This window comes from Oncorhynchus nerka, linkage group LG7 (assembly GCF_034236695.1).
Source record: "Oncorhynchus nerka isolate Pitt River linkage group LG7, Oner_Uvic_2.0, whole genome shotgun sequence".
NCBI classification, from domain to species: Eukaryota; Metazoa; Chordata; class Actinopteri; order Salmoniformes; family Salmonidae; genus Oncorhynchus; species Oncorhynchus nerka.
The window spans coordinates 61,652,663-61,672,915 of record NC_088402.1 but is presented as its reverse complement, the minus strand read 5'-3'; the positions used below and the strand labels follow the sequence as shown (position 1 = coordinate 61,672,915).

The 20,253-nt window shown below is 41.9% G+C and overlaps 1 pseudogene; it reads left to right on the top strand.

Annotated features, from left to right (window-relative positions):
• LOC115132120 (H(+)/Cl(-) exchange transporter 6-like) overlaps positions 1-14,526 on the top strand; it is a 34,912-nt pseudogene extending 20,386 nt beyond the window's left edge.
• The last annotated feature ends 5,727 nt before the right edge of the window (positions 14,527-20,253 follow it).

The window sequence follows — 20,253 nt, the reverse complement described above, 5'->3', positions numbered from 1 at the left end:
CATCAAAGATCACAATCCTGCAATAAAGAGTGGAAGGAATATGTCTCATGTGTTTGTGTTGTATTCTCAAATGAACATGACCTTTTTGTTCAGTTGTAAGCTCTCCAATTAGTTTTGTCACTCAGGATGTCAGTCATGCCCATTTCACAGCTGATAATGGCACGCGACGCCAATGCAGCAGTGGTTCCCAACTCTGGTCCTTGAGTCCCCTCAGCGGCATACATGTTATAGCCCCAGACAAACATACCCGATTCAACTAATCATCAGGCCCTCATTGGAGAGCCTGATGATTACTTGACAAGTTCATTGGAGGGCCTGAGGATTACTTGACAAGTTCATTGGAGGCCCTGATGATTACTTGACAAGTTCATTGGAAGCCCTGATGATTACTTGACAACTTCATTGGAGGGCCTGATGATTACTTGACAACTTCATTGGAGGGCCTGATGATTACTTCACAAGTTGAATCAGGTGTGCTTATCCGGGGCTACAATCAAAATGTGTAGTGTTGGGGGTACTTGAATACCAGAGTCGGGAACCACTGGCCTACAGTCTGACGGCATTAGCCTTATGGGCATTTTCAATGCACCCCATGACATTGTGCATCTGAAGCAGAAAATAGCTTACCTCACACATTGTTTACATAATAAGTTGTTGAGCTATATGTTTTCAATTAAAAAACAATACCAGTAGACAATGTATATTAGGCTCATCATTATACTAGATCTTGTACATTCCTTACGCTGATATGAAATTGTTTAGTGCAAATCCAACCCCAGTGAAATGTCAAAGCAGGAGATTGGATCCTTAGCAGAAAAACAGACAACTACTTCTACAAAGTTCAATGCCAGATACTGTTCTCCCAGAAGGTCTGACTGGCACTTGGAGGTATCTGACCTCAGGATAAGACCCAGATAGTTAAAATTACAGAAGTTTATAAACAAAATGGGGAAGGCAAAATGACAGGTCAAGGGACTAACGCGAACCGGAGTACAGAAAAACACACTGGTAGGCTTGACAGGACAAACTGGCAACAGTCAAACAGAAAACACAGGTATAAATGCACAGGTGATAATGGGGAAAATGGGCGACACCTGGAGGGGGGTGGAGACAAGCAAAAGACAGGTGAAACAGATCAGGGTGTGACAGGAGGTGCCACTGATAATGAAGATGGTTTGCCTAAGACTACCACAACAATTACATTGTCTGCTAAATGTGTTTAAATTGTAAAAGAAAGAAAGAATAGTTAGGCTGTAAGAAATCCTTTTATTTAATAAGACAAGGTGCTCTCTCCTCATGGCACAACAGAATCATTCAGATTGACCAAGGCACAGCAAATGGAAACCATTTTGTCTAACTGAGGGATGTCTCCTTTCATATCTGGAAAAGGGCGAAATAGTAGAAGTGGAATACTGATGCTGCTGCAGCATTGCTCATCTTCACAGTGGGAATCTGGTCGACATGGGCTTCTTGATAGTGTGAAATGTGTTGATCAAAGGCCACATTTTCCCTGTGCAAAGGAAAGAAAAGAAACATATTTGATATAGCCTATAGGCCTATTTATTTATTTTAACCTTTTTTTATTTAACCTATGCCACTACACGCTCAGCCATGTACAAGGATTAGATTCAGTTATATTAATATCTGAATAAATCATGACTATCCAATCATCACATTAGGAATAGTAGGCTTACCTTTGTCTGCAAATGAATTGATAGATGCATGCAATGCAAAAAAAATTGCTTCCCCAAAACTTGAAACTCATGCGCAGCCTATGAGAGAGACACATAATAATAGCTAGACTACACGCTATTAGGTAGCTAATGTTGGCTAACTTAGTCTCGATCAGACTAACCAGTGATGAAATGGTCGGAACAGATCCTGTGCTGACAGTTGTCTGGGTTCAGGTCTTGACTGACAAAAAGGTTTCTTGGTTTTTCAGACAGTTCTTGAGTCTTATCTTCTTGGTGTTTCATGATTACGGGTAATCTGTTTTTCCTGCCTTGTTAGAGAAGCCAAATACGGCACAGAAATTGACCATGGTGATGAATCAACTAGTTTTAGGCACTGTTATCATGCAGCTTGGAGTAACCACTCAGCTGTTGTTGTTGGAAGAATTGACGTGGTGATCTTCCAACATGGCTTCCAGGAGGCGTCATACGCAAGAAATGATTTGCTATTTAGATAAAAACAACTGCGTTGAACCTTTACTTTATTTGGCACTTAATAGCCACTTACAACGAGCTTGTCGTGGAATACAAGAAATGGGGGGGGTGCATACCCTCATCCTCATTGATGGGTCCACAGTGGAGAGGGTCAAGTTCCTTGGTGTCCTCATCACTGAGGAATTGGCACCAGCACAGTCGTGAAGAAGGCATGGCAGCACCTCTTTGCCTTCAGTAGGCTGAAACGATTTGGCATGCCCCCTCAGATCCTTAGGAACTTTTACAACTGCAGACTGGTTGTATAACCGTCTGTTATGGCAACTGCACCACTCTCGACTGGAAGAGAGTCGTGTGGATGGCCCAGCGCATCACTGGTGGTGAGCTCCCAGCCATCCAGGACATACATTCCATGCGGTGTCTGAAAAAGACACAAAAAAAATGCCTAAGACTCCAGCCACCTCAGACAGACTGTTCTTCATGCTCCCTTCCGGCAGGTGGTACCAGCGCATCGAGGCTCAGACCAACAGACTCCTAAACAACTTATCTCCTGGCCATAAGACTTTTAAATGGATAACTACTGCTCTCCCTCTCCCCAGACTATCCACACGGACTCTATACCCATCCACTGGTCTCTACCCACTCAAGACGCACACACCTTAGGGCTGTTGCGGTGACCGTATTACCGCCACACTGTCAGTCATGAGTCATGACCGCAGTAAAATTCTAAAAAAGCATGCCCAGGTTGCATGAAAGGAGATTACCGTGCGTACATACAGCCCTAGGCGATGCTGTTGGTTCATTGATTGTGCAGGGCGGCTTACAGGTAGTCTACAATTATAGTGAATTTGTATTTGATTTTGAATATATTTTCATAATTAATTGGGTGGCACAATGACTAAAATAAACAATGGATTTATTGTGATGGTCTATATGAAATTGATTTATTATGCTTTTTTAAATGTAGATGTTCCAAAGGTGCGCATCAGCGGCTTGTATGTAGCTTGTATGTAGCTTGTATGCTTGAAGGCCTGGAGATGCTAAATGTGTGTTTATGTTAATTAACGGTCAATTACCTTGAAACCGGCATTCTTTTGCATGACAATAACCGGCTGACAAAATGTCATGACTGCCACAACTCTAACACACCTTCACTGTCACTCTTACTCACATGCACACACACATACTCAGATGCGCACACTCACATACTGTACACCCTCAGTCACACACTCACCACACACACACACACACACACACACACACCCACCACTTATGCTGCTGCCATACTGTTTACTGTTATTATTATTGTTATTGATCCTGCTACCAGTCACTTTCTCTTAATCCCTGCCTACATGTACATAGCTATCTCAAACACTCCAGTGTTCCTGCACATTGTAAATATGGTGCTGGGCCTGGTCCTGTATATAGTCTACATTGTAAATATGGTCCTGGTCCTGGCCCTGCATATAGTCTACATTGTAAATGTGGTACTGGTCCTGGTCCTGTATATAGTCTACATTGTAAATGTGGTACTGGTCCTGGTCCTGTATATAGTCTACATTGTAAATATGGTCCTGGTCCTGGCCCTGTATATAGTCTACATTGTAAATATGGTCCTGGTCCTGGCCCTGTATATAGTCTACATTGTAAATATGGTACTGGTCCTGGTCCTGTATATATAGTCTACATTGTAAATGTGGTACTGGTCCTGGTACTGGTCCTGGCCCTGTATATGGTCTACATTGTAAATATGGTACTGGTCCTGGCCCTGTATATAGTCTACATTGTAAATGTGGTACTGGTTCTGGTACTGGTCCTGGTCCTGTATATAGTCTACATTGTAAATGTGGTACTGGTCCTGGCCCTGTATATAGTCTACATTGTAAAGTGGTACTGGTCCTGGCCCTGTATATAGTCTACATTGTAAATATGGTACTGGTCCTGGCCCTGTATATAGTCTACATTGTAAATGTGGTGCTGGTTCTGGTCCTGGTTCTGTATATAGTCTACATTGTATATATGGTACTGGTTCTGGTACTGGTCCTGTATATAGTCTACATTGTAAATGTGGTACTGGTCCTGGCCCTGTATATAGTCTACATTGTAAATATGGTACTGGTCCTGGTCCTGTATATAGTCTACATTGTAAATGTGGTACTGGTCCTGGCCCTGTATATAGTCTACATTGTAAATGTGGTGCTGGTTCTGGTCCTGGTCCTGTATATAGTCTACATTGTAAATGTGGTCCTGGTACTGGTCCTGTATATAGTCTACATTGTATATATGGTACTGGTCCTGGTACTGGTCCTGGCCCTGTATATAGTCTACATTGTATATATGGTACTGGTCCTGTATATAGTCTACATTGTATATATGGTACTGGTCCTGGTACTGGTCCTGGTACTGGTCCTGGTCCTGTATATAGTCTACATTGTATATATGGTACTGGTCCTGGTCCTGGCCCTGTATATAGTCCACATTGTAAATATGGCACTGGTCCTGGCCCTGTATATAGTCTACATTGTAAATGTAGTACTGGTCCTGGTACTGGTCCTGGACCTGTATATAGTCTACATTGCTTTTGTTTTTTTCTTCCTCTTATTTCTTCTGTTTTATTTTTGTTATACTATTTTGATATTGAATACTGCACTTTTGGGAAGGGCTTGAAAGTTAAGCATTTCACTGTACTTGTGCATGTGACAAATTAAACTTGAAACTACTATAGTAATTTTGTAGATGGGAAAATGTGTTTTTGTTATGAAGTTGAACATGTGCTTTTTATGACAGAATGTTAAAATTAGGTGAAATCAAGTTAGATTTAGTTTTTTTTTCAAACTTCCAATTCTGAAAAGACACCAAATTGGTGGAACAAACCTTATATGATTATGTTTTGGTCAATATATGTCTTGGTCAATATGTAAACCTAAGTCTTGATGTAGGTCTTAATGTATACATCGGTACATCTTCTTCGTTTCCCGTGAGAAGTGTGAAGATGCCCATACCTTCCCGTTCCCAAGAAGAGTGCAGAGTTACCTACGTAGCAGACACACAATGCTTGACTACTAGGTGATGTGTCCAAACAGATACTATGGTATGTTCTAACCACTGAAGTCATAACCACATGTTAGCACTGATGTCTTTACCCCATTACTGCAGTCATAAACCAGGTAATGACCCATCCTCTATTTAATTAGCAAGCATGTTTAGAAGGAGAAGCAGGTAAAACATAGATAGTTCCCATTAACTGTGATGAGTCAGTCTGGTGTTTTTTATTTGGAGAAAATGTTGTGCTGACGTGTGTTTCTGTGTGTATCTTTCCAGACACGTGCCCTACTCTAATCTGTATCCAGACCAGTCCACTAAGCGAGGAGTGGACCATGGAAGAGCGCTTCCGACCTCTGACCTTCCACAGCATCATCTTGCGGTCCCAGTTGGTCAACCTGCTCATCCGTGGCGTCTGCTACACAGAGAACCAGTCGGTTAGTGTTCTAATCCACTCCTCATGAGGGTCGTATTAGTTAGTGATGGGGAGGAAACATTTACACAAAAGATTATTGCGAGATTATCTTAACCTTATCTTGATTTTAATCTTCTTTTTATATGGTGAGCCAACATGTTTTCAGCACTTTCATTTCCATGACGGATCAAAACTGGTTTACTCATGGCTCTTTTGTTCCTCTGCAGCAGACATGTAGTGAGCAGTATGTTTGAACATCGAATCACAATAAAATCAGAGTATCGATTCGCAATATATAAAATAGTGTGACATAAAGAATCGCAATACATATAGTTTCTCACCTAAGTATTGTGATAATATCATATTGTGAGGTCCCTGGCAGTTCCCAGCCCTAGTGTTCATTAGGCACCAAATGGAAGAAACTGTGGAGGAACTACCTTCACTCTCATTCTTGTTCTCCGTTGCAAAATGTTTTGCTACGTTTTGCTACTTTGTGCTATGCACTAATGAATATGACCCAGGAGTTAGTCAGTGTGTCTAGGGGAGAGAGGAAGTGAAGGAGTGTCTGTGTTTGTGCACTGTTCTCTTTCACTGCATGTCTGTGCGTCCACATAGAGTGTCACGCAGCCCAGACTGTCATACGCTGAGATGACTGAGGACTACCCCTGTTTCCCAGACATCCACAACTTGGACCTGGCCCTCCACAACCCCCGCATGATAGTGGTACGACCCAGTCCATCACACAGGAGCTGTGTTGTTAGACTTCAATGCAGCTTCTTATATTATCGATCATAATCTGTTGCTGTAAAAACATATGTGTTATCTGCCATATCGTGGATTGAGAGCTACCTATCTAATAGAACACAGAGGATTTTCTTTAATGGAAGCCTCTCTAACGTAAACCAGATAGAGTGTGGTGTTCTTCAAGGCAGCTGTCTTAGCTCTCTACTGTTCTCCCTTTTTGCTAATGACCTACTACTAGCATTGAATATAGCCTGTGTGTCTATGTACGCCGATGACTCAACATTATACACGTAAGCTACCACGTGAAGTAAATCACTTAAATCCCTAACAAAGAGCTGCAGTCATTTTTAGAATGGGTGGCTAGTAATAAGCTAGTCCTAAATATATCGAAAACTAAAAGCATTGTATTTGGGACAAATCATTTGTTAAACACTGAACCTCATCTAAATCTAGTTGGGAATAATGTGATCAAGCAGTCGTCCAGAAGAGCTGGTGCTCTCATGCATGTTTCAGTGTTGCTTGCCTCGAAGCGAGCATATAAGTAATTTAGCTCATCTGGTAGGTTTGTGTCACTGGGCAGCTCGTGGCTGTGCTTCCCTTTGTTGTCTGTAATAGTTTTCAAGCCTTGCCACATCCGACGAGCGTCGGAGCCGGTGTAGTATGGTTCAATCTTAGTCCTGTATTGACGCTTTACCTGTTTGATGGTTTGTCGGAGGGCATAGCGGGATTTCTTATAAGTTTCCGGGTTAGAGTCCCACTCATTGAAAGTGGCAGCTCTACCCTTTAGCTCAGTACGGATGTTGCCTGTAATCGAGGGGACGACGTCATCGATGCACATATTGATGAAGCCAGTGACTGATGTGGTGTACTCCTCGGCGCCATCGGAAGAATCCCGGAACATATTCCAGTCTGTGCTAGCAAAACAGTCCTGTAGTTTAGCATCTACTTCATCTGACCACTTTCTTATTGACCAAGTCACTGGTGCCTCCTGCTTTAGTTTTTGCTTGTAAGAGGAATCAGGAGGATAGAATTATGGTCAAATTTTTCAAATGGAGGGCGAGGGAGACCTTTGTACGCGTCTCTGTGTGTGGAGTAGAGATGGTCTAGAGTTTTTTTTTCCCTCTGGTTGCACATTTAACATGCTGATAGTAATTAGGTAAAAGTGATTTGAGTTTCCCTGCATTAAAGTCCCCGGCCACTAGGAGTGCCGCCTCTGGATGAGTGTTTTCCTGTTTGCTTATGGCCGTAAACAGCTCATTGAGTGTGGTCTAAGTGCCAGCATCGGTCTGCGGTGGTATATAGACAGCTACAAAAAATATAGATGTAAACTCTCTGGGTGAATTGTGTGGGCTACAGCTTAGCATGACATACTCTAACTCAGTTGATCAAAACCTTGAGACTTCCTTAGATTTCGTGCACCAGCTGTTGTTTACAAATATACATAGGCCGACGCCCCTTGTCTTACCAGAGGCTGCTGTTCTATCCTGCCGAATAAGCTTAAAACCCGCCAGCTGTATGTTAATCATGTCGTCGTTCAGCCACGACTCTGTGAAACATAAGATATTACAGTTTTTAATGTCCCGTTGGTAGGATATACATGCTCGTAGTTTGTCTATTTTATTATCGATTGATTGTACGTTGGCTAATAGGACCGATGGTAAAGTTAGATTACCCTTTCGGCGACAGATCCTTACAAGGAACCCCGACCGTCGTCTTCTCCTCCTGCGAATGCCGGGGATGAAAGTTTTGTCAGGTGTCTGGAGTAAATCCTTCCTGTCCGACTCGTTGAAGGAGAAAAATTCCTCCAGTACGGGGTGAGTAATCGCTGTCCTGATATCAAGAAGCTCTTTTTGGTCATAAGACACAGTGGCAGAAACATTATATACAAAATAAGTTACAAATAACATGAAAAAATATACACAATAGCACAATTGGTTATGGGTTCGTAAAACGGCGTGCATCTCCTTCGACGCCATTATATGGTCAAGTGCTGCATAGAGGGACATAGGCAAATTACAGTTGACCCAGAACAGAGCAGAATGTCTGTCCCTTAAATGTACACAGAAAACTAATATCAACAACATGCATATGAATCTCTCATGGCTCAAAGTAGATGAGAGATTGACTACTGGTCTTTGTGAGAGGTATTGACGTGTTAAAAGTACCAAACTATCTGTTAAATCGGTTAACACACAGCTCAGACACTTATACATACCCCACAAGACATGCCACCAGAGGTCTCTTCACAGTCCCCTAGCCCAGAACAGAGGCTAGCAAACGCACAGTACTATATACAGTTGAAGTCAGAATTTTACATACACCTTACCCAAATACATTTAAACTCAGTACCAGGTCCTTTGTTTCCTTCTGTTTGGTGCCTAGTGAATACAACCCAAATTTATAATAACAACCATTTACATCGCAACATGTCTCTGTTGGTCCATCATAAAGACAGACACACCATAGACTCATTTCAAGTAATTGACACAGTATGTATTAAATGTCCATATTGTTCAAATTTAAACCGGCATGAATTATCAACATTCTCTCTGACATAAACGCAGCTTCAAGTGAATAACTCGACTTATTTTATCTGTCAAAACGAGCTCTAGAATTTTGCATAGAAGCACTAAGCAGAGAAATTGCTTTCTCAATTAACTACTGTAGCTAATTAATAGAGTAGAGTAGAGTAGAGGAAGCAATTTGCTCCATGATGTCCCTGTCTGTACCTTCTCTTTCAGATTGTGGGAATAATCACACGACACAATTTAACCCACGAGTTCCTTTTGGTGAAACCCAGACAGCACTACATCACCATTTCAGCTCCAGAGTCCAGTCTTTAAAGCCGACAAGAGCCGCCTGCGTCTTGCTGTCCTTGGGACACAATCCCCCCTGTAACTGGACCTGTACCATGCTTTTCCATGTCTTATCCATTACACACACCCAACCGCACGACATCCATTCTCTGTATGAGATAATAGGCACACACCCCTTGTAATGAAAGCTGGTGATTTTTGTCTGCTGAAGAGCCTTCCATCATCCAAAGACGTCCTCCGTGTCCCAACACATTTTCATGCTTTACCAACCAACCAACCAACCAACGATTCATCATCATTATCACTGTAGCACTTTTGTTTAGATTTCTGACTGTATTTTTTTATTTTATGTTTACTGTATATTTAAATGTTCTATTCTATATATTTGCACTAAAACCATTTCACTGTTCCGCCAGGGCTTCGATCAAAGTAGGCTAATCAAGAGATCGAGAAATCAAGGGATATGTTTGTGTTAACACAAAAATATGTAAAGCTGAACAACAGACAGTTGTTCTCACAAATATTCAGCCAACAGGGTTATGAGAGTGGAATGGAATCGACAAAAGTTTATTCATTTTATTTTTGTTATTTTGACTAAATATGCTGGGCCAAGGAAGGCTCAGCATATTTTCTAGACAGAAAATGGTGGATGTCTGTTTGTCAGTATTAATCCTTAAGAGTCTATTGGCGTACCCGTGTGTCAATCTATGTAACATAACAAAAATACCCCCATCAAAATCTGTCAGGTTAAACTAGAGATATCAGTGTTTTTGCATGGGCTGCGTAACAATCCACCACATCCGCCTATGTCAGGCATACCGCATCTGCGGTTGAAGGTGGCCGAGCTACAGCTGTGTTTGTCAGACCATGAAACATCTTGAAAATTGGTATTGTCACAAAAACGTCTATAGCGTCCGAATGGTTTGGCCTAGAAACTCTCACAAACACTATTGTGTTCTCCGTTTTGCTCTACGACCCAACCACTAGTGTCACGGGAATCGTCTGAAGGTAACTTCATACAAATGAATGGAAGGTAGTTTTGTGCCAACAAAAAATGGTGGTAGTTTAAAGGTAGAATCTGTAATATGACATCATCACATAACTCAAGGGATGGTGTAGATTGGGATACGTCAGTAATGGCTGTCTTGTTAAGTTGATGTGTGTAAGTAGGAAGTTGCCCGACTGTGTATGGCACTGGTACTTATTGCGCGGCCTGCGGACTGCATGCCCTTAATTTGCGTCTCGCTGTGATTTTCTTATTTTCCATGCATAATACATAACAATGATACAATTTCAATTCAATGTGTTTAATGCAGGCCTGAATCACTTCATTGAATACATCTATTGTTCCCTGGATGGCAGATAGATGGCAGTATAGCACAGCTGTTGGACAGAAAGGCCAAAATAGAATGTTTACCGAAATTAGAACGCAGCTGCTCAGCTCCAGTGAGCAATACATATCAGTTTGCTACTAGCTAATTTTGCAGACTGGTTGACATGGATCGATTTATTGGACGGACAAGTATTTTTTTGTACTGCATGATGGGACTAGCTCACTTTGTCTTATTTGCCAGAAGGCAGTCAATTGTTTTAAATGAGCAAATTTAGAGCGACATTTCCAGTCACGCCATGCCCACCTTTAAAGTACCACCATTTTTTGTTGGCACAAAGCAACCTCAGAAACAACAAAATAGCTCAGCTCAAAGGACAGCTCAAAGCACAACAATAAATGATGGACATATCTAGCACTGTTGCAGAGAAAACGACAGAGGCAACATATGAGATTGCTTGGATACTCGCGAGAAACAAGAAGGCCGTCACAGACGCGGAGATTGTCAAATAATATTTTTTGGCCTCACCCGAAATATTGTATGCTGATTTCACAAACAAGGAAGCTATTTTAATACAAATTAAGGGACTGCAACTCTCAGACTTGAGCATAACAAGACGCATAGAAGCGAGGACATCGGTAAGCAACTGATTACCGACATATCCGTGGCGCCATGTTTTAGTATTGCGCTTTACGAAAGCACTGATATAAGTGGCATTGCACAATTATGTGTTTGGGTCTGCTTCCCTCAAAACGAGTCGTTCAGAGAGGAACTTCTATGTTTACTCCCCCATCAGGGCAAACACAAGGAGAGGATATTCTGAAAGCCCTTATTACATTTGTTGCTGATAATAATATTGACTGGTCAAATCTGGCATCTGTGTGCACTGACGGCGTCCCAAACATGCGAGGGAAGGAGAAGTAACTCATAGGCCTGATGAGAAAGTTAGAGGATATTCCCAAAATTGTTGCATTTCATTGAATCATTCATCAAACACTTGTGGCTAAACTCAAAGACTGTGATTTACAGAATGTGATGCAGCAAGTCGTGCTCGTGGTGAACATTATTATTGCGAGGATTCTGAATCACCGGCAATTCTGCGAGTTGCTGGAGGAATACCAGACAATACGGCAATTTGATATTTTGCAATGAGATGAGATTGTAGTCTTGTGGCAGTTTTAGAACGATTTCTCTCTCTCTTCCCTCACATCTGTGAATTTGTTGTAAGCAAGGGGAGAGAGGAGCCAGAGCTGGATGTTCCACAGTGGATATTAAAGCTGGCTTTTTTTAACTGACATCACCTGCCACCTGAACACGGTGAATCTCCAGCTCCAAGGGAAAGCTAAAACTCCAGGCAAAATGCTGCGTGTGGTCACAGCATTTCAAAATAAATCACCACACTGTTCATACCTGACAGACAGTTTGTTCATTTCCCAAAACTCAGAGCAGTCACCACATCCAACCCAGACATACTGCAACATTTTAGCTATGATGTATTTGTGTGTGTGTTGGATGTTTTTTGCCCTGTCCGGGGGTGTCCTCGGATGGGGCCACAGTGTCTCCTGATCCCTCCTGTCTCAGCCTCCAGTATTTATGCTGCAGTAGTTTATGTGTCGGGGGCTAGGGTCAGTTTGTTATATCTGGAGTACTTCTCCTGTCCTATTCGGTGTCCTGTGTGAATTTAAGTGTGCTCTCTCTAATTCTCTCTTTCTTTCTCTCTCTCGGAGGACCTGAGCCCTAGGACCATGCCTCAGGACTACCTGACATGATGACTCCTTGCTGTCCCCAGTCCACCTGACCGTGCTGCTGCTCCAGTTTCAACTGTTCTGCCTTATTATTATTGGACCATGCTGGTCATTTATGAACATTTGAACATCTTGGCCATGTTCTGTTATAATCTCTACCCGGCACAACCAGAAGAGGACTGGCCACCCCACATAGCCTGGTTCCTCTCTAGGTTTCTTCCTAGGTTTTGGCCTTTCTAGGGAGTTTTTCCTAGCCACCGTGCTTCTACACCTGCATTGCTTGCTGTTTGGGGTTTTAGGCTGGGTTTCTGTACAGCACTTTGAGATATCAGCTGATGTACGAAGGGCTATATAAATACATTTGATTTGAAGTTGGAGTTTGAGTCAAGATTCAAGGATATCATGGAGTACAAGGAGTTTTTCAACTTCATTGAGAACCCCTTTCATGTGCCATTGTCATCTCTGACCCCAGTCATCACAGCCCTCTGTCCTGACCGTGATGGAACAGAGAGTGAGATAGTGTCATCTCTGACCCCAGTCATCACAGCCCTCTGTCCTGACCGTGATGGAACAGAGAGTGAGATAGTGTCATCTCTGACCCCAGTCATCACAGCCCTCTGTCCTGACCGTGATGGAACAGAGAGTGAGATAGTGTCATCTCTGACCCCAGTCATCACAGCCCTCTGTCCTGACCGTGATGGAACAGAGAGTGAGATAGTGGAGCTGCAGTCAAGTGACACATTGCAAGGTGAACTAAGATCAGGTGTTACCCATTTCTGGAGCCTTGTGTCAGACACAGAACAGAGTATCCACTTCTGAAGCAGTGTGCAAAAGGTGACATCAGTTTTTGTCATCATTTATTCATGTGAAGCAACATTTTCAACAATGAACATTGTGAAACAAAAACGGAGAAACAGACTGACCAATGCACACCTCGATTGCCTCAAAAGGATAGCAACAATAGACTATACATTTAGAATGAATTCAGTCAAGGAGCAGAAGGGACATTTTTGCTCATCCAACTACTGAGGTAACCCTTAATATGGGTCTTATACATGTGATGTAGCCTATTTGATGTGTGTATGTATATATTTGTGATGTGCTGTACATCAAATCAATTGCATGTGCTCTATTTCTCTGAATTTGCTCTCAATTGATAATTGATAATATTGGAAGAAAAAGTACAACAAATTAAAGATCTGTGTGGCCCTCTGAATGATTATCTCAACACAAAGTGTCCCCCTTACAAATAAATGGTGAGTAACACGGGTGTATGGTGATGTCATATTGCATAGTCTACCTTTAACATGTGACTAAACTTGATGATGACGCGAGTGCAACTTTCTATGCCTTCTAAACAGTGTGGATGGATGTAAAGATAATCAATTATGACAAACCATGATGACACATATTTATACACTAAGTATTCTTTGTTGTATTTGTGTGATATTTTTTGCTAAATGTTTTATTTAAGAAATGAACATTTTATTTTGTATGATTTGCTTCATGTACTGTGAATGGATCACATGAAATGGCGTTCATTACATTTGGTCTATAACAAGACGGACCGATGTTACTCTGGGAGAAAAATACATTATTATTCTTTGTGTCATCGCCATAGCGTGGGTTTCAAAACGTAAGGGTTATTTTCCCAAAACTGGGGAATTTTGGGTAAGTTCCTGGAATTTTGCAACCCTAGCCATAACACACTTGTTATTTTAAATCAATGCTTTTGTCAGAGGAGGTTGGTGTGAGGAGCTGTAGGAGGATGGGCTCATTGTAATGGCTGGAAAATAATGGAACGGAGTCAAACGTGGTTTCCATATGTTTAATGTGTTGGATACCATTCTGATTTTTTTCCATTCCAGTCTGTACAATGAGCCCGTTCTCCTATAGCTCCTCCCACCAGCCTCCTGGTTTTGTGTATCATGCTACTTTATATCCACACTAAATGTTGTGTCTCTGCATATGACATGCCATCAGATGAGGTTGTATGACAAATGGTAAATGCGCTATGCTTAGTTAGCGTTGGGACCAGAGGGATCTGTTTCTTTGCCAAAAAACATTATGGACACACCTGTGTTTAGTACGTCTGCTGTGGAGGTTTAGGCATTGCTCTGAGCTTGTTGAGAAGTTTGTGAAAGCTTGACAAATGTAGGAAAGCAAGCCCATGGCAAACACCATAGGTCCCTTGAAAAGAGCAAGCAGAGACCTGTGTCTTGTGCCTTGACATTACTCTTCAAAATAAAGGTCTCTTTGTTTTGTAAATCATTCAAATGTATCCACATTATTTTTGTATAATTATCACTGTAGAAAATATGTTTTAGAAGATATAATACAAAAGTGTTGTGTTATTTCCAATGATAGCATATTATATATAGAGATATATTGTCATAGTGCACAACTTCACCTTTCCAATGCTTGAGTTGTCCAGACTCCCTGTTGCCTGGTACTAAAATGACATGCATGGTCAGGCTGGCTGTGTAAGGTGTTCTGATGTGTCGGATACGGAGGGATTGCACGAGGTCCTGGTCCCAGTTTTCCACATTTGACTGGCTCTGGGAACCTAGCCCACACTTATAAGCTACCAATTACCTATCCGGCAATTCTTCCGCCACAGTGGAAAAATCCTCCCAGGGTTGTTATTCCATGGACCATCGCACCTGTTCTTATCACTGGGATCACAGTCACTGAAAAGTCCAGGAGTCAGTTATGGTGCCACTTTACGGTTTACAAGTGATCCTGACACCGTTAAGGAGAAGTCTCCAGGCACATAATTTGTGTTTGATTAGTTCCTGCACGGCTCAGCTGCTCCTCCTGAAATTGTAGCACCTTCTCTCAATGGGTCGTTGCCATCTGTGGTGATCCTTCACTGTAACAGACTACCAGAGTCTAATTCATAAAGAGTAACCCACCTTGACATGAGTGAGACTGGAGTGACAGGGCTTCGCTTTAGCGTAACCAACACTGGCGTCCCATTCATGCTGCCTGTCAGAATACATCCCTACCAGACACTCCACACTGTAGCATTTTTTATTAGTTATGAATGAATCACATCTTTTATTTCAGGGTGAGATGGTTTGCCTAGAAGGCCAGCATCCCGGAGTCACCTCTTCACTGTTGACGTTGAGACTGTTTTTTTGCGGGTACTATTTAATGAAGCTGCCAGTTGAGGACTTGAGGCGTCTGTTTCTCAAACCACTCTAATGGACTTGTCCTCTTGCTCAGTTGTGCACTGGGGCCTCCCAGTCCTCTTTCTAATCTGGTTAGAGCCAGTTTGCGCTGTTCTGTGAAGGGAGTAGTACACAGCGTTGTACGAGATCATCAGTTTATTGGCAATTTCTCTCAAGGAATAGCCTTCATTTCCCAGAACAAGAATAGACTGACGAGTTTCAGAAGAAAGTGCTTTGTTTCTAGCCATTTTGAGCCTGTAATCGAACCCACAGATGCTGATGCTCCAGATACTCAGCCAGTTTTATTGCTTCTTTAATCAGAACAGTTTTCAGCTGGGCTAACATAATTGAAAAAGGGTTTTCTAATGATCAATTAGCCTTTTAAAATTATAAACTTGGTTTAGCTAACACAACGTGCCATTGGAACACAGGAATGATGGTAGCTGATAATGGGCCTATGTACGCCTATGTAGATATTCCATAAAAAATCTGCCGTTTCCAACTACAATAATCATTTACAACATTGACAATGTCTACACTGTATTTAATGATCAATTTCATGTTATTTTAATGAGAAAAAAAAGTGATTTCATTTAGAAAAACAAGGATATTTCTAAGTGACCCCAACTTTTGAAAGGTAGTGTGCTTTCTGTAAGTTATTCTATAGACATATAGTACCAGTCAAAAGTTTGGACACACCTACTCATTCAAGGGTTTTTCTTTATTTGTTCTATTTTCTACATTGTAGAATAATAGTGAAGACATCAAAACTATGAAATAACACATATGGAATCATGTAGTAATCAAAAAAGTGTTAAACAAATCAAAATATATATGAGATTCTTCAAAGTAGCCCCCCTTTGCCTTGGTGACAGCTTTGCACACTCTTGGCATTCTCTCAACCAGCTTTATGAGGTAGTCACCTGTAATGGATTTCAATTAACATGTGTGCCAAGTTAAAAGTTAATTTGTGTAATTTATTTTCTTTTTAATGCGTTTGAACCAAACAGTTGTGTTGTGACAAGGTACGGGTGGTATACAGAAGATAGCCTTATTTGGCAAAAGACCAAGTCCATATTATGTCAAGAACAGCTCAAATAAGCAAAGAGAAACAACAGTCCATCATTACTTTAAGACATGAAGGTCAGTCAATATGGAACATTTCAAGAACCTTGAAAGTTTCTTCAAGTGCCGTCGCAAAAACCATCAATGATATGATAAAACTGGCTCTCATGAGGACCACCACAGGAAAGGAAGACCCAGAGTTACCTCTGCTGCAGAGGATAAGTTCATTAGAGTTAACTGCACCTCAGATTGCAGCCCAAATAAATGCTTCACAGAGTTCAAGTGACAAACACATCTCAACATCAACTGTTCAGAGGAGACTGCGTGAATCAGGCCTTCATGGTTGAATTGCTTTGCTGGTGACACTGTGAGTGATTTATTTAGAACTCAAGGCATACTTAAACAGCATGGCTACCACAGCATTCTACAGCGATATGCCATCCTATCTGTTTTGGGCTTAGTGGGACTATCATTTGTTTTTCAACAGGACAATGACCCAACACACCTCCAGGCTGTGTAGGGTCTATTTGACCAAGAAGGAGAGTGATGGAGTGCTGCATCAGATGACCTGGCCTCCAAAATCACCCGACCTCAAACCAATTGAGATTGCCAAGAGTGTGCAAAGCTGTCATCAAGGCAAAATGTAAAATATCTTTAACACTTTTTTGGTTACTACATGATTCCATATGTGTTATTTCATAGTTTTGATGTTTTCACTATTATTCTACAATGTAGAAAATAGAAAAAATAAAGAAAAGCCCTTGAATGAGTAGGTGTGTCCAAACCTCTGACTGGTACTGTAGATGGTAGATGATAGTTGAAACTAAAATCTTGAGTCCACAAATGTTTTCTGTTCTACTTACTCTAACAATAGCATGTGTCATAATAGTATCACAAGAGTGGTTCACGACTTAAAAGAGTTGCCATGACTTCAAATGTTAAGTTGTCTCAACATGTATCTTATAATGCAACTAAGTTGACATAAGAAGGTAACTCATCCGTTGAAGTTAAAACGAGTACACATGTTTTTCTGTGTACTGTATACATCAACTAACTGTACTACAGTAGCTACGTCTTTCAGGACGGCAGCCTAGGCCGCTCGAGTTCCCGATGCGGTCCATCCTGGCTCCGAAGCACCCTGTGAAAGCTTTACTCCTGGTGGCCATGACCAGGTCCTGCAGCCGGCTCCTCTGACTCTGCACCCCGCTGTAGCTCCCTTCTGCAGCTGTCTCCCGGACGTCTGAGAGCAGAAGCCTCTGTGGGGCCTCTGGGGCCACGTCTCACCCTGGGCTAGCCTGACTGTGTTCGTGCTCTGGGTTGGCGCCCTCGTAGTCCACCGCAGCCAAGGTCTCCTCGATTTGCTCCAGTAGATTCTGTACAACAGGGAATTGACATGGACGTCACAATATTTCATGACTTGATTAAGTTGCAGTATCCTGGGCACTGTTTTGGTCATCTACCACAGACAAACAAGTTCCTGAAGCCATTGACATGGAGGCAATTCAAAATGTATTTACCTTTAAATACAAGAAACCTTCATTCCAAAATAAATCTTTTTTTTTTACTCAAAAACTTACTCAAAATACGGTTTTGAAGAGCGCATATTAGGTCAGACATTTTGTCTTTGACTAGCTGTTTTTAGATCACAAAAGTTTCCAGGCCATTTGTCAAACAACCATCCATCAATCTAATTCAACACAACTTTATTATCAATTCTATCAGGGGCAAAGAATCAGTGTGCCCTACCTACATCAACTGACTGGACTAGTAGCTACCTATCTCCAATTGGGCCAAATTGCTAGCAGGGTAGGGTCAGCCCAACACATGGACTGCCACATGGAGTCCCCATGAGGTGGCCTTCCTCGCCATGCCTGATTCCGTTTAGGTTCTGGTTTGTTAGTGCTAAGGCAGGTTGTTAGCCAAACACGCTCTTATATAGGCACTTAGACATAAACACACACACACACCCACAGAGGAGACGATCTGGTGTCAGTGGCTCATCATTTTGTGCATTGTCTGAAGTGCATTCTGACACCTCTGTTTGATAAGGCTGCTGGTAAAATGTAATTTTAAGTGGCGGCTGGCTGGTGACTGATGTGTGTGTGTTCGTGTGTGTGAGAGGATACTCATGGTAGGGCCCGGTCACACAAACAGCAGTCTTTTTGGCCTGCGCTCAGACATGGCTGTGCGTTGCCGGGAATCCATCCGCTACACAAATACTTGGCATTGCTCTCGCTACAAACCCTAAATATCCATAGTGGGTTAAAAGCATGCTCTGCTAGTCTATATATAGTGGGGGTTTATTCATGAAACATTTCTCCAGGTTAGAATATGTGTTAGGGAATGTTGATTACATCATACTGGCTTACTTGGCAAACATAACATATATAAAGACATTACAAGACATAATGGCAAGGCAAAAATACACAATTAATAAGTGTTAGGTATGGTCCTAGGAAGCCTGTAGGTACCTCACTGAACATTCAATAACCTTTAGCCCTGTCTAAATGGTGTGTAATCCACACCTTTATCTGAACAAACACTTACATTGGCCTAGTTTAGAATGGTTAAAGCATCCTTAAAAGAAGCAGAATATCTTCCTTTGAGTGTGTGGACCCACTTTATAGTGTTTTCTCTTGGAGGAGTTTCCTAATTGTCTTGCATGGCCCAAGGGAGAGAGAGACCAATGAGAGGCAATGTATGACTTAATTCATCTTGAGTGGTGGTATTTACGAGTCGTCAATAATAAATAGTCGACTTGTGTTGTGGCAATAGTTACCAGGCCCTCCTATCAGTATTATGGTAAAGCATGTGAATTGTCTGCTAAGGGGACTGTTGTTGGGCATTCATATGGATGAGAATCTTGAGTGCTAAATATCAGACTACATATCTCATGTCCTACCCATGTCTGGCCAGAGTCATGGGTTTGTCAACGTTGTGAAATCATGGAACTATTGAACCAAAGTATAAAGTTACACGTCAAAAATCCGTCTGGATGAGTCAGAGGGGTAGCCGAAGACTATTTCCCGAGCGTTCTCTCTCCATGGTGCTGAAATAACAATAGCAGTGCCGAAGACGGCGTTGAAGCAAACCTCGAATTTGAGGTTTATTCCTTGTGATTTTACATAGAACCAAGTTGTCACTTCTGCTCCCCCCGGCGCTTAGGGGCGCCAGGCTGCCCTGCATCACACACTCCCATCATCCATTACGCACACCTGCCTTCCCTCGTCACGCGTATCAGTGATATTGGACTCACCTGGACTCACTTATCACCTGTTTATTACCTCCCCTACAGTTCCCTGCTCTGTTCCCCGCTGCTGTATTGATTGTTTTTGTCTTTTGTTTTCTGTTTGCTGACGCTGTTCCTGTCTCGTTCCATGTCTGTTATTTATGAAATGTTTTACTCCCCGTACCTGCTTCGTCTCCCCAGCGTCAACTCATGTGACACAAGTCGTTTTTATTTGCGTCTCCCGTAATGTATTGTTCTGTGTGTTTTTATTGTTTTTTGAGGGTCACCCTGCTAGGTCTTTTGTGAGTTAGTGGGCTATGGTCAGGTCATCCCAATTGATAATCACCTGACTCAGTTTGGCTTATGATAGGCCTATGAATAGGATCCCAAGGTGTTTAGGCAAACTTCACATCTTATTATTTTCTCATTGATTATTCAGCCTGAACCTATGACTTCTGGCATTCTGTCATTTTGAATAATTCATTTTTCCTAATGGATGGTATAGAAAGTAATCAGACAAAACATTTCATG